This window comes from Rhinoderma darwinii, unplaced genomic scaffold (assembly GCF_050947455.1).
Source record: "Rhinoderma darwinii isolate aRhiDar2 unplaced genomic scaffold, aRhiDar2.hap1 Scaffold_41, whole genome shotgun sequence".
NCBI classification, from domain to species: Eukaryota; Metazoa; Chordata; class Amphibia; order Anura; family Rhinodermatidae; genus Rhinoderma; species Rhinoderma darwinii.
In genome coordinates, this window is record NW_027463673.1 from 160,630 (window position 1) to 170,426 (window position 9,797).

Sequence of the window (9,797 nt, forward strand, 5' to 3'; positions counted from 1 at the left end):
CATATTGATCACCATAAAGGAACGTATGGGATTAAGTAGTAAGCAAAAACGCGTTGAATAAACCAGAAGAGGTTTTATATATTTTTCCATTCTTCACCGTCGCCCCCTTTTGCTATTATGACGGCTTTGCACTCTTAGAATTCCCTCCGTTATCTTCGTGAGGTCGTCATCTGGAATGGTTCTCAATGAACAGGAACGACTTGTGAAGAGTAAATTTGTTGGGTTTCTTGGCCTCTTACACATTATGAAGACATCAGTGGTGTGTGGAGGTATAATGTGTAAGAGGCCATCAGTGGTGTGTGGCGGTATAATGTGTAAGAGGACATCAGTGGTGTGTGGCGGTATAATGTGTAAGAGGCCATCAGTGGTGTGTGGCAGTAGAATGTGTAAGAGGCCATAAGTGGTGTGTGGCGGTACCATAATGCGTGATGGGCCATCAGTGGTGTGTGGCGGTACCATAATGCGTGAGAGGCCATCAGTGGTGTGTGGCGGTATAAATGTGTAAGAGGCCATCAGTGGTGTGTGGCGGTATCAATATGTATAATGCGTGATGGGCCATCAGTGGTGTGTGGCGGTACCATAATGCGTGATGGGCCATCAGTGGTGTGTGGCGGTACCATAATGCGTGAGAGGCCATCAGTGGTGTGTGGCGGTATAAATGTGTAAGAGGCCATCAGTGGTGTGTGGCGGTATCAATATGTAAGAGGCCATCAGTGGTGTGTGGCGGTATAATGTGTAAGAGGCCATCAGTGGGTGTGTGGCAGTAGAATGTGTAAGAGGCCATAAGTGGTGTGTGGCGGTACCATAATGCGTGATGGGCCATCAGTGGTGTGTGGCGGTATAATGTGTAAGAGGCCATCAGTGGTGTGTGGCGGTACCATAATGTGTAAGAGGCCATCAGTGGTGTGTGGCGGTATAATGTGTAAGAGGCAATCAGTGGTGTGTGGCGGTATCATAATATGTAAGAGGCCATCAGTGGTGTGTGGCGGTATAATGTGTAAGAGGCCATCAGTGGTGTGTGGCGGGTATCAATGTTTAAGAGGCCATCAGTGGTGTGTGGCGGTATCAATGCGTAAGAGGCCATCAGTGGTGTGTGGCGGTATCAATGTGTAAGAGGCCATCAGTGGTGTGTGGCGGTATCAATGTGTAAGAGGCCATCAGTGGTGTGTGGCGGTATAATGTGTAAGAGGCCATCAGTGTGTGTGGCGGTATAATGTGTAAGAGGCCATCAGTGGTGTGTGGAGGTATAATGTGTAAGAGGCCATCAGTGGTGTGTGGCGGTATCATGTGTAAGAGGACATCAGTGGTGTGTGGCGGTATCATGTGTAAGAGGCCATCAGTGGTGTGTGGCGGTATCATGTGTAAGAGGCCATCAGTGGTGTGTGGCGGTATAATGTGTAAGAGGACATCAGTGGTGTGTGTGGCGGTATCAATGTGTAAGAGGCTATCAGTGGTGTGTGGCGGTGTCATTATGTGTAAGAGGCCATCAGTGGTGTGTGGCGGTGTCATTATGTGTAAGAGGCCATCAGTGGTGAGTGGCGGTACCATAATGTGTAAGAGGCCATCAGTGGTGTGTGGCGGTACCATAATGCGTGAGAGGCCATCAGTGGTGTGTGGCGGTATCAATGTGTAAGAGGCCATCAGTGGTGTGTGGAGGTATCATAATGTGTAAGAGGCCATCAGTGGTGTGTGGCGGTATAATGTGTAAGAGGTCATCAGTGGTGTGTGGCGGTATAATGTGTAAGAGGACATCAGTGGTGTGTGGCGGTATAATGTGTAAGAGGCCATCAGTGGTGTGTGGCGGTATAATGTGTAAGAGGACATCAGTGGTGTGTGGCGGTATAATGTGTAAGAGGCCATCAGTGGTGTGTGGCGGTATAATGTGTAAGAGGCCATCAGTGGTGTGTGGCGGTATCATAATGTGTAAGAGGCCATCAGTGGTGTGTGGCGGTATAATGTGTAAGAGGTCATCAGTGGTGTGTGGCGGTATAATGTGTAAGAGGACATCAGTGGTGTGTGGCGGTATAATGTGTAAGAGGCCATCAGTGGTGTGTGGCGGTATCAATGTGTAAGAGGCCATCAGTGGTGTGTGGAGGTATAATGTGTAAGAGGCCATCAGTGGTGTGTGGCGGTACCATAATGCGTGAGAGGCCATCAGTGGTGTGTGGCGGTATAATGTGTAAGAGGCCATCAGTGGTGTGTGGCGGTATCAATGTGTAAGAGGCCATCAGTGGTGTGTGGCGGTATCAATGTGTAAGAGGCCATCAGTGGTGTGTGGAGGTATCAATGTGTAAGAGGCCATCAGTGGTGTGTGGAGGTATCATAATGTGTAAGAGGCCATCAGTGGTGTGTGGCGGTACCATAATGTGTAAGAGGCCATCAGTGGTGTGTGGCGGTATCAATGTGTAAGAGGCCATCAGTGGTGTGTGGCGGTATCAATGTGTAAGAGGCCATCAGTGGTGTGTGGAGGTATCATAATGTGTAAGAGGCCATCAGTGGTGTGTGGCGGTACCATAATGTGTAAGAGGCCATCAGTGGTGTGTGGCGGTATCATAATGTGTAAGAGGCCATCAGTGGTGTGTGGCGGTATCAATGTGTAAGAGGCCATCAGTGGTATGTGGCGGTATCAATGTGTAAGAGGCCATCAGTGGTGTGTGGCGGTATCAATGTGTAAGAGGCCATCAGTGGTGTGTGGCGGTATCAATGTGTAAGAGGCCATCAGTGGTGTGTGGAGGTATAATGTGTAAGAGGCCATCAGTGGTGTGTGGCGGTATCGTGTGTAAGAGGACATCAGTGGTGTGTGGCGGTATCGTGTGTAAGAGGACATCAGTGGTGTGTGGCGGTATCGTGTGTAAGAGGCCATCAGTGGTGTGTGGCGGTATCGTGTGTAAGAGGCCATCAGTGGTGTGTGGCGGTATCAATGTGTAAGAGGCCATCAGTGGTGTGTGGCGGTATCAATGTGTAAGAGGCCATCAGTGGTGTGTGGCGGTGTCATTATGTGTAAGAGGCCATCAGTGGTGTGTGGCGGTGTCATTATGTGTAAGAGGCCATCAGTGGTGTGTGGCGGTATCATAATGTGTAAGAGGCCATCAGTGGTGTGTGGCGGTACCATAATGTGTAAGAGGCCATCAGTGGTGTGTGGCGGTACCATAATGTGTAAGAGGACATCAGTGGTGTGTGGCGGTACCATAATGTGTAAGAGGACATCAGTGGTGTGTGGCGGTATAATGTGCAAGAGGCCATCAGTGGTGTGTGGCGGTATAATGTGCAAGAGGCCATCAGTGGTGTGTGGCGGTATCATAATGTGTAAGAGGCCATCAGTGGTGTGTGGCGGTACCATAATGTGTAAGAGGCCATCAGTGGTGTGTGGCGGTACCATAATGTGTAAGAGGACATCAGTGGTGTGTGGCGGTACCATAATGTGTAAGAGGCCATCAGTGGTGTGTGGAGGTACCATAATGTGTAAGAGGCCATCAGTGGTGTGTGGAGGTACCATAATGTGTAAGAGGCCATCAGTGGTGTGTGGAGGTACCATAATGTGTAAGAGGCCATCAGTGGTGTGTGGAGGTATCATAATGTGTAAAAGGCCATCAGTGGTGTGTGGAGGTATCATAATGTGTAAAAGGCCATCAGTGGTGTGTGGCGGTACCATAATGTGTAAGAGGCCATCAGTGGTGTGTGGCGGTACCATAATGTGTAAGAGGCCATCAGTGGTGTGTGGCGGTACCATAATGTGTAAGAGGCCATCAGTGGTGTGTGGCGGTAAAATGTGTAAGAGGCCATCAGTGGTGTGTGGCGGTATCATAATGTGTAAGAGGCCATCAGTGGTGTGTGGCGGTATCATAATGTGTAAGAGGCCATCAGTGGTGTGTGGCGGTATCAATGTGTAAGAGGCCATCAGTGGTGTGTGGCGGGTATCAATGTGTAAGAGGCCATCAGTGGTGTGTGGCGGTATAATGTGTAAGAGGCCATCAGTGGTGTGTGGCGGTATAATGTGTAAGAGGCCATCAGTGGTGTGTGGCGGTATAATGTGTAAGAGGCCATCAGTGGTGTGTGGCGGTATCATAAGGTGTAAGAGGCCATCAGTGGTGTGTGGCGGTATAATGTGTAAGAGGCCATCAGTGGTGTGTGGCGGTATCATAATGTGTAAGAGGCCATCAGTGGTGTGTGGCGGTATAATGTGTAAGAGGCCATCAGTGGTGTGTGGCGGTATCATAATGTGTAAGAGGCCATCAGTGGTGTGTGGCGGTATAATGTGTAAGAGGCCATCAGTGGTGTGTGGCGGTGTCATTATGTGTAAGAGGCCATCAGTGGTGTGTGGCGGTAACAATGTGTAAGAGGCCATCAGTGGTGTGTGGCGGTGTCATTATGTGTAAGAGGCCATCAGTGGTGTGTGGCGGTGTCATTATGTGTAAGAGGCCATCAGTGGTGTGTGGCGGTGTCATTATGTGTAAGAGGCCATCAGTGGTGTGTGGCGGTATCATAATGTGTAAGAGGCCATCAGTGGTGTGTGGCGGTACCATAATGTGTAAGAGGCCATCAGTGGTGTGTGGCGGGTACCGTAATGTGTAAGAGGACATCAGTGGTGTGTGGCGGTATAATGTGTAAGAGGCCATCAGTGGTGTGTGGCGGTATAATGTGTAAGAGGCCATTAGTGGTGTGTGGCGGTATAATGTGTAAGAGGACATCAGTGGTGTGTGGCGGTATAATGTGTAAGAGGACATCAGTGGTGTGTGGCGGTATAATGTGTAAGAGGCCATCAGTGGTGTGTGGCGGTATAATGTGTAAGAGGCCATCAGTGGTGTGTGGCGGTATCATAATGTGTAAGAGGCCATCAGTGGTGTGTGGCGGTATAATGTGTAAGAGGACATCAGTGGTGTGTGGCGGTATAATGTGTAAGAGGCCATCAGTGGTGTGTGGCGGGTATAATGTGTAAGAGGCTATCAGTGGTGTGTGGCGGTATCATAATGTGTAAGAGGCCATCAGTGGTGTGTGGCGGTATAATGTGTAAGAGGCCATCAGTGGTGTGTGGCGGTATAATGTGTAAGAGGCCATCAGTGGTGTGTGGCGGTATCATAATGTGTAAGAGGCCATCAGTGGTGTGTGGCGGTATAATGTGTAAGAGGACATCAGTGGTGTGTGGCGGTATAATGTGTAAGAGGCCATCAGTGGTGTGTGGCGGTATAATGTGTAAGAGGCTATCAGTGGTGTGTGGCGGTATCATAATGTGTAAGAGGACATCAGTGGTGTGTGGCGGTATAATGTGTAAGAGGCCATCAGTGGTGTGTGGCGGTATAATGTGTAAGAGGACATCAGTGGTGTGTGGCGGTATAATGTGTAAGAGGCCATCAGTGGTGTGTGGCGGTATAATGTGTAAGAGGCTATCAGTGGTGTGTGGCGGTATCATAATGTGTAAGAGGACATCAGTGGTGTGTGGCGGTATAATGTGTAAGAGGCCATCAGTGGTGTGTGGCGGTATAATGTGTAAGAGGCTATCAGTGGTGTGTGGCGGTATCATAATGTGTAAGAGGACATCAGTGGTGTGTGGCGGTATAATGTGTAAGAGGCCATCAGTGGTGTGTGGCGGTATAATGTGTAAGAGGCCATCAGTGGTGTGTGGCGGTATCATAATGTGTAAGAGGCCATCAGTGGTGTGTGGCGGTATAATGTGTAAGAGGACATCAGTGGTGTGTGGCGGTATAATGTGTAAGAGGCCATCAGTGGTGTGTGGAGGTACCATAATGTGTAAGAGGCCATCAGTGGTGTGTGGAGGTACCATAATGTGTAAGAGGCCATCAGTGGTGTGTGGAGGTATCATAATGTGTAAAAGGCCATCAGTGGTGTGTGGAGGTATCATAATGTGTAAAAGGCCATCAGTGGTGTGTGGCGGTACCATAATGTGTAAGAGGCCATCAGTGGTGTGTGGCGGTACCATAATGTGTAAGAGGCCATCAGTGGTGTGTGGCGGTACCATAATGTGTAAGAGGCCATCAGTGGTGTGTGGCGGTAAAATGTGTAAGAGGCCATCAGTGGTGTGTGGCGGTATCATAATGTGTAAGAGGCCATCAGTGGTGTGTGGCGGTATCATAATGTGTAAGAGGCCATCAGTGGTGTGTGGCGGTATCAATGTGTAAGAGGCCATCAGTGGTGTGTGGCGGTATCAATGTGTAAGAGGCCATCAGTGGTGTGTGGCGGTATAATGTGTAAGAGGCCATCAGTGGTGTGTGGCGGTATAATGTGTAAGAGGCCATCAGTGGTGTGTGGCGGTATAATGTGTAAGAGGCCATCAGTGGTGTGTGGCGGTATCATAAGGTGTAAGAGGCCATCAGTGGTGTGTGGCGGTATAATGTGTAAGAGGCCATCAGTGGTGTGTGGCGGTATCATAATGTGTAAGAGGCCATCAGTGGTGTGTGGCGGGTATAATGTGTAAGAGGCCATCAGTGGTGTGTGGCGGTATCATAATGTGTAAGAGGCCATCAGTGGTGTGTGGCGGTATAATGTGTAAGAGGCCATCAGTGGTGTGTGGCGGTGTCATTATGTGTAAGAGGCCATCAGTGGTGTGTGGCGGTATCAATGTGTAAGAGGCCATCAGTGGTGTGTGGCGGTGTCATTATGTGTAAGAGGCCATCAGTGGTGTGTGGCGGTGTCATTATGTGTAAGAGGCCATCAGTGGTGTGTGGCGGTGTCATTATGTGTAAGAGGCCATCAGTGGTGTGTGGCGGTATCATAATGTGTAAGAGGCCATCAGTGGTGTGTGGCGGTACCATAATGTGTAAGAGGCCATCAGTGGTGTGTGGCGGTACCGTAATGTGTAAGAGGACATCAGTGGTGTGTGGCGGTATAATGTGTAAGAGGCCATCAGTGGTGTGTGGCGGTATAATGTGTAAGAGGCCATTAGTGGTGTGTGGCGGTATAATGTGTAAGAGGACATCAGTGGTGTGTGGCGGTATAATGTGTAAGAGGACATCAGTGGTGTGTGGCGGTATAATGTGTAAGAGGCCATCAGTGGTGTGTGGCGGTATAATGTGTAAGAGGCCATCAGTGGTGTGTGGCGGTATCATAATGTGTAAGAGGCCATCAGTGGTGTGTGGCGGTATAATGTGTAAGAGGACATCAGTGGTGTGTGGCGGTATAATGTGTAAGAGGCCATCAGTGGTGTGTGGCGGTATAATGTGTAAGAGGCTATCAGTGGTGTGTGGCGGTATCATAATGTGTAAGAGGCCATCAGTGGTGTGTGGCGGTATAATGTGTAAGAGGCCATCAGTGGTGTGTGGCGGTATAATGTGTAAGAGGCCATCAGTGGTGTGTGGCGGTATCATAATGTGTAAGAGGCCATCAGTGGTGTGTGGCGGTATAATGTGTAAGAGGACATCAGTGGTGTGTGGCGGTATAATGTGTAAGAGGCCATCAGTGGTGTGTGGCGGTATAATGTGTAAGAGGCTATCAGTGGTGTGTGGCGGTATCATAATGTGTAAGAGGACATCAGTGGTGTGTGGCGGTATAATGTGTAAGAGGCCATCAGTGGTGTTGTGGCGGTATAATGTGTAAGAGGACATCAGTGGTGTGTGGCGGTATAATGTGTAAGAGGCCATCAGTGGTGTGTGGCGGTATAATGTGTAAGAGGCTATCAGTGGTGTGTGGCGGTATCATAATGTGTAAGAGGACATCAGTGGTGTGTGGCGGTATAATGTGTAAGAGGCCATCAGTGGTGTGTGGCGGTATAATGTGTAAGAGGCTATCAGTGGTGTGTGGCGGTATCATAATGTGTAAGAGGACATCAGTGGTGTGTGGCGGTATAATGTGTAAGAGGCCATCAGTGGTGTGTGGCGGTATAATGTGTAAGAGGCCATCAGTGGTGTGTGGCGGTATCATAATGTGTAAGAGGCCATCAGTGGTGTGTGGCGGTATAATGTGTAAGAGGACATCAGTGGTGTGTGGCGGTATAATGTGTAAGAGGACATCAGTGGTGTGTGGCGGTATCATAATGTGTAAGAGGCCATCAGTGGTGTGTGGAGGTATAATGTGTAAGAGGCTATCAGTGGTGTGTGGCGGTATCATAATGTGTAAGAGGACATCAGTGGTGTGTGGCGGTATAATGTGTAAGAGGACATCAGTGGTGTGTGGCGGTATCATAATGTGTAAGAGGCCATCAGTGGTGTGTGGCGGTATAATGGGTAAGAGGCCATCAGTGGTGTGTGGCGGTATAATGTGTAAGAGGACATCAGTGGTGTGTGCGGTATAATGTGTAAGAGGCCATCAGTGGTGTGTGGCGGTATAATGTGTAAGAGGCCATCAGTGGTGTGTGGCGGTCGGATTGCTTCACGCTTTTATTCAACTACCGATCTAATCCACATTATGGCAAGAACCACTCAACTATATAGAGGGGTGACCGTCCTTTATAACTTTAAGGCCCCATTTACACTGAGTATTTTTCCACTGCAAATAACGGCCGAAAGTGACTCCCATTGATTTCAATGTGCGGTGGAGGCATTTTTTTCCAGCGAGCAAAAAAAAAACGTTTGCTGGGATAAAGAAGCGACATGCCCTTTCTGGAGGCGTTTTCCGCCTCAATAACTGCATTGAAATCAATGGGAGACGGAAATAAATGCGTTTTTTGAAGCGTTTAATTTGCCGCAATTTTTTACGCGTTTTTCGTCAAAAAACACTTGTGGTTTTTCCCTTTGTCTGCTGGTAAAGAAAACAGACTTAAATAAACACAGAAAAAAACGCGTCAAAAATCGTGCCAAAAAACGTGTGGTGCAAAATCACTTAAAAAAAACAAAGCTGATTGTCCCGGGAGAACCTTCTGCCTGCAAAAAACTCAGTGTGAACAGAAGACTTAAAGATCGGTCAGTCCGGATAATGTCAAGAACATTGAAGGCCTCCGCACGTGAAGTCATGAGAACATCCAGCGCCATGACGAAGCGTCTCATGAGGAGCGGCCCAGGAAAAGAGACCAAGAGTGACCTCTGCTGCGGAGGGGAAGGTCATTACTCACCAGCCTCAGAAACCCCAGATTACCAGCACCTCCGAGATCAATAACCAGACACATCTCCACATCAACCGGACAGAGGAGATGTCGAGAATCAGGACTTCATGGTAGAACTGCTGCAAAGAAGCCTCCACTGAGGAGGAAGAAGAGGAGACGCCGAGAATCAGGACTCCATGGTAGAACTGCTGCAAAGAAGCCTCCACTGAGGAGGAAGAAGAGGAGACACCGAGAATCAGGACTTCATGGTGGAATTGCTGCAAAGAAGCCTCCACTGAGGAGGAAGAAGAGGAGACACCGAGAATCAGGACTTCATGGTGGAATTGCTGCAAAGAAGCCTCCGCTGAGGAAGAAGAGGAGACGCCGAGAATCAGGACTTCATGATGGAATTGCTGCAAAGAAGAGGAGACGCCGAGAATCAGGACTTCATGGTGGAATTTCTGCAAAGAAGCCTCTGCTGAGGAAGAAGAGGAGACGAGCTCGGGCCAAGAAACACAAGGAATGGACATTAGACCGGCGGAAATCTGTACTTTGGGCTGAGGAGTCAAAACGTGAGATTTCGTGGTACCAACCGCCACGTGAGAAAAGGGGAGCGGATGGTTTGTACTCGTGGTTCCACCATGAAGCGAGGAGGAGTGAGGGGGCTTTACTGGGGACACTTAACCAGCGTGTCTACCACCACAATCTGCAGCGACACGGCACCACATCTGGTCTGTGCTTAGTGGGACAATCATTTCAACTGGACAAAGACCCCAATCACCTCCAGGACATGGAAGGGCTGTATGACCAAGAGGGAGAGCGATGGAGG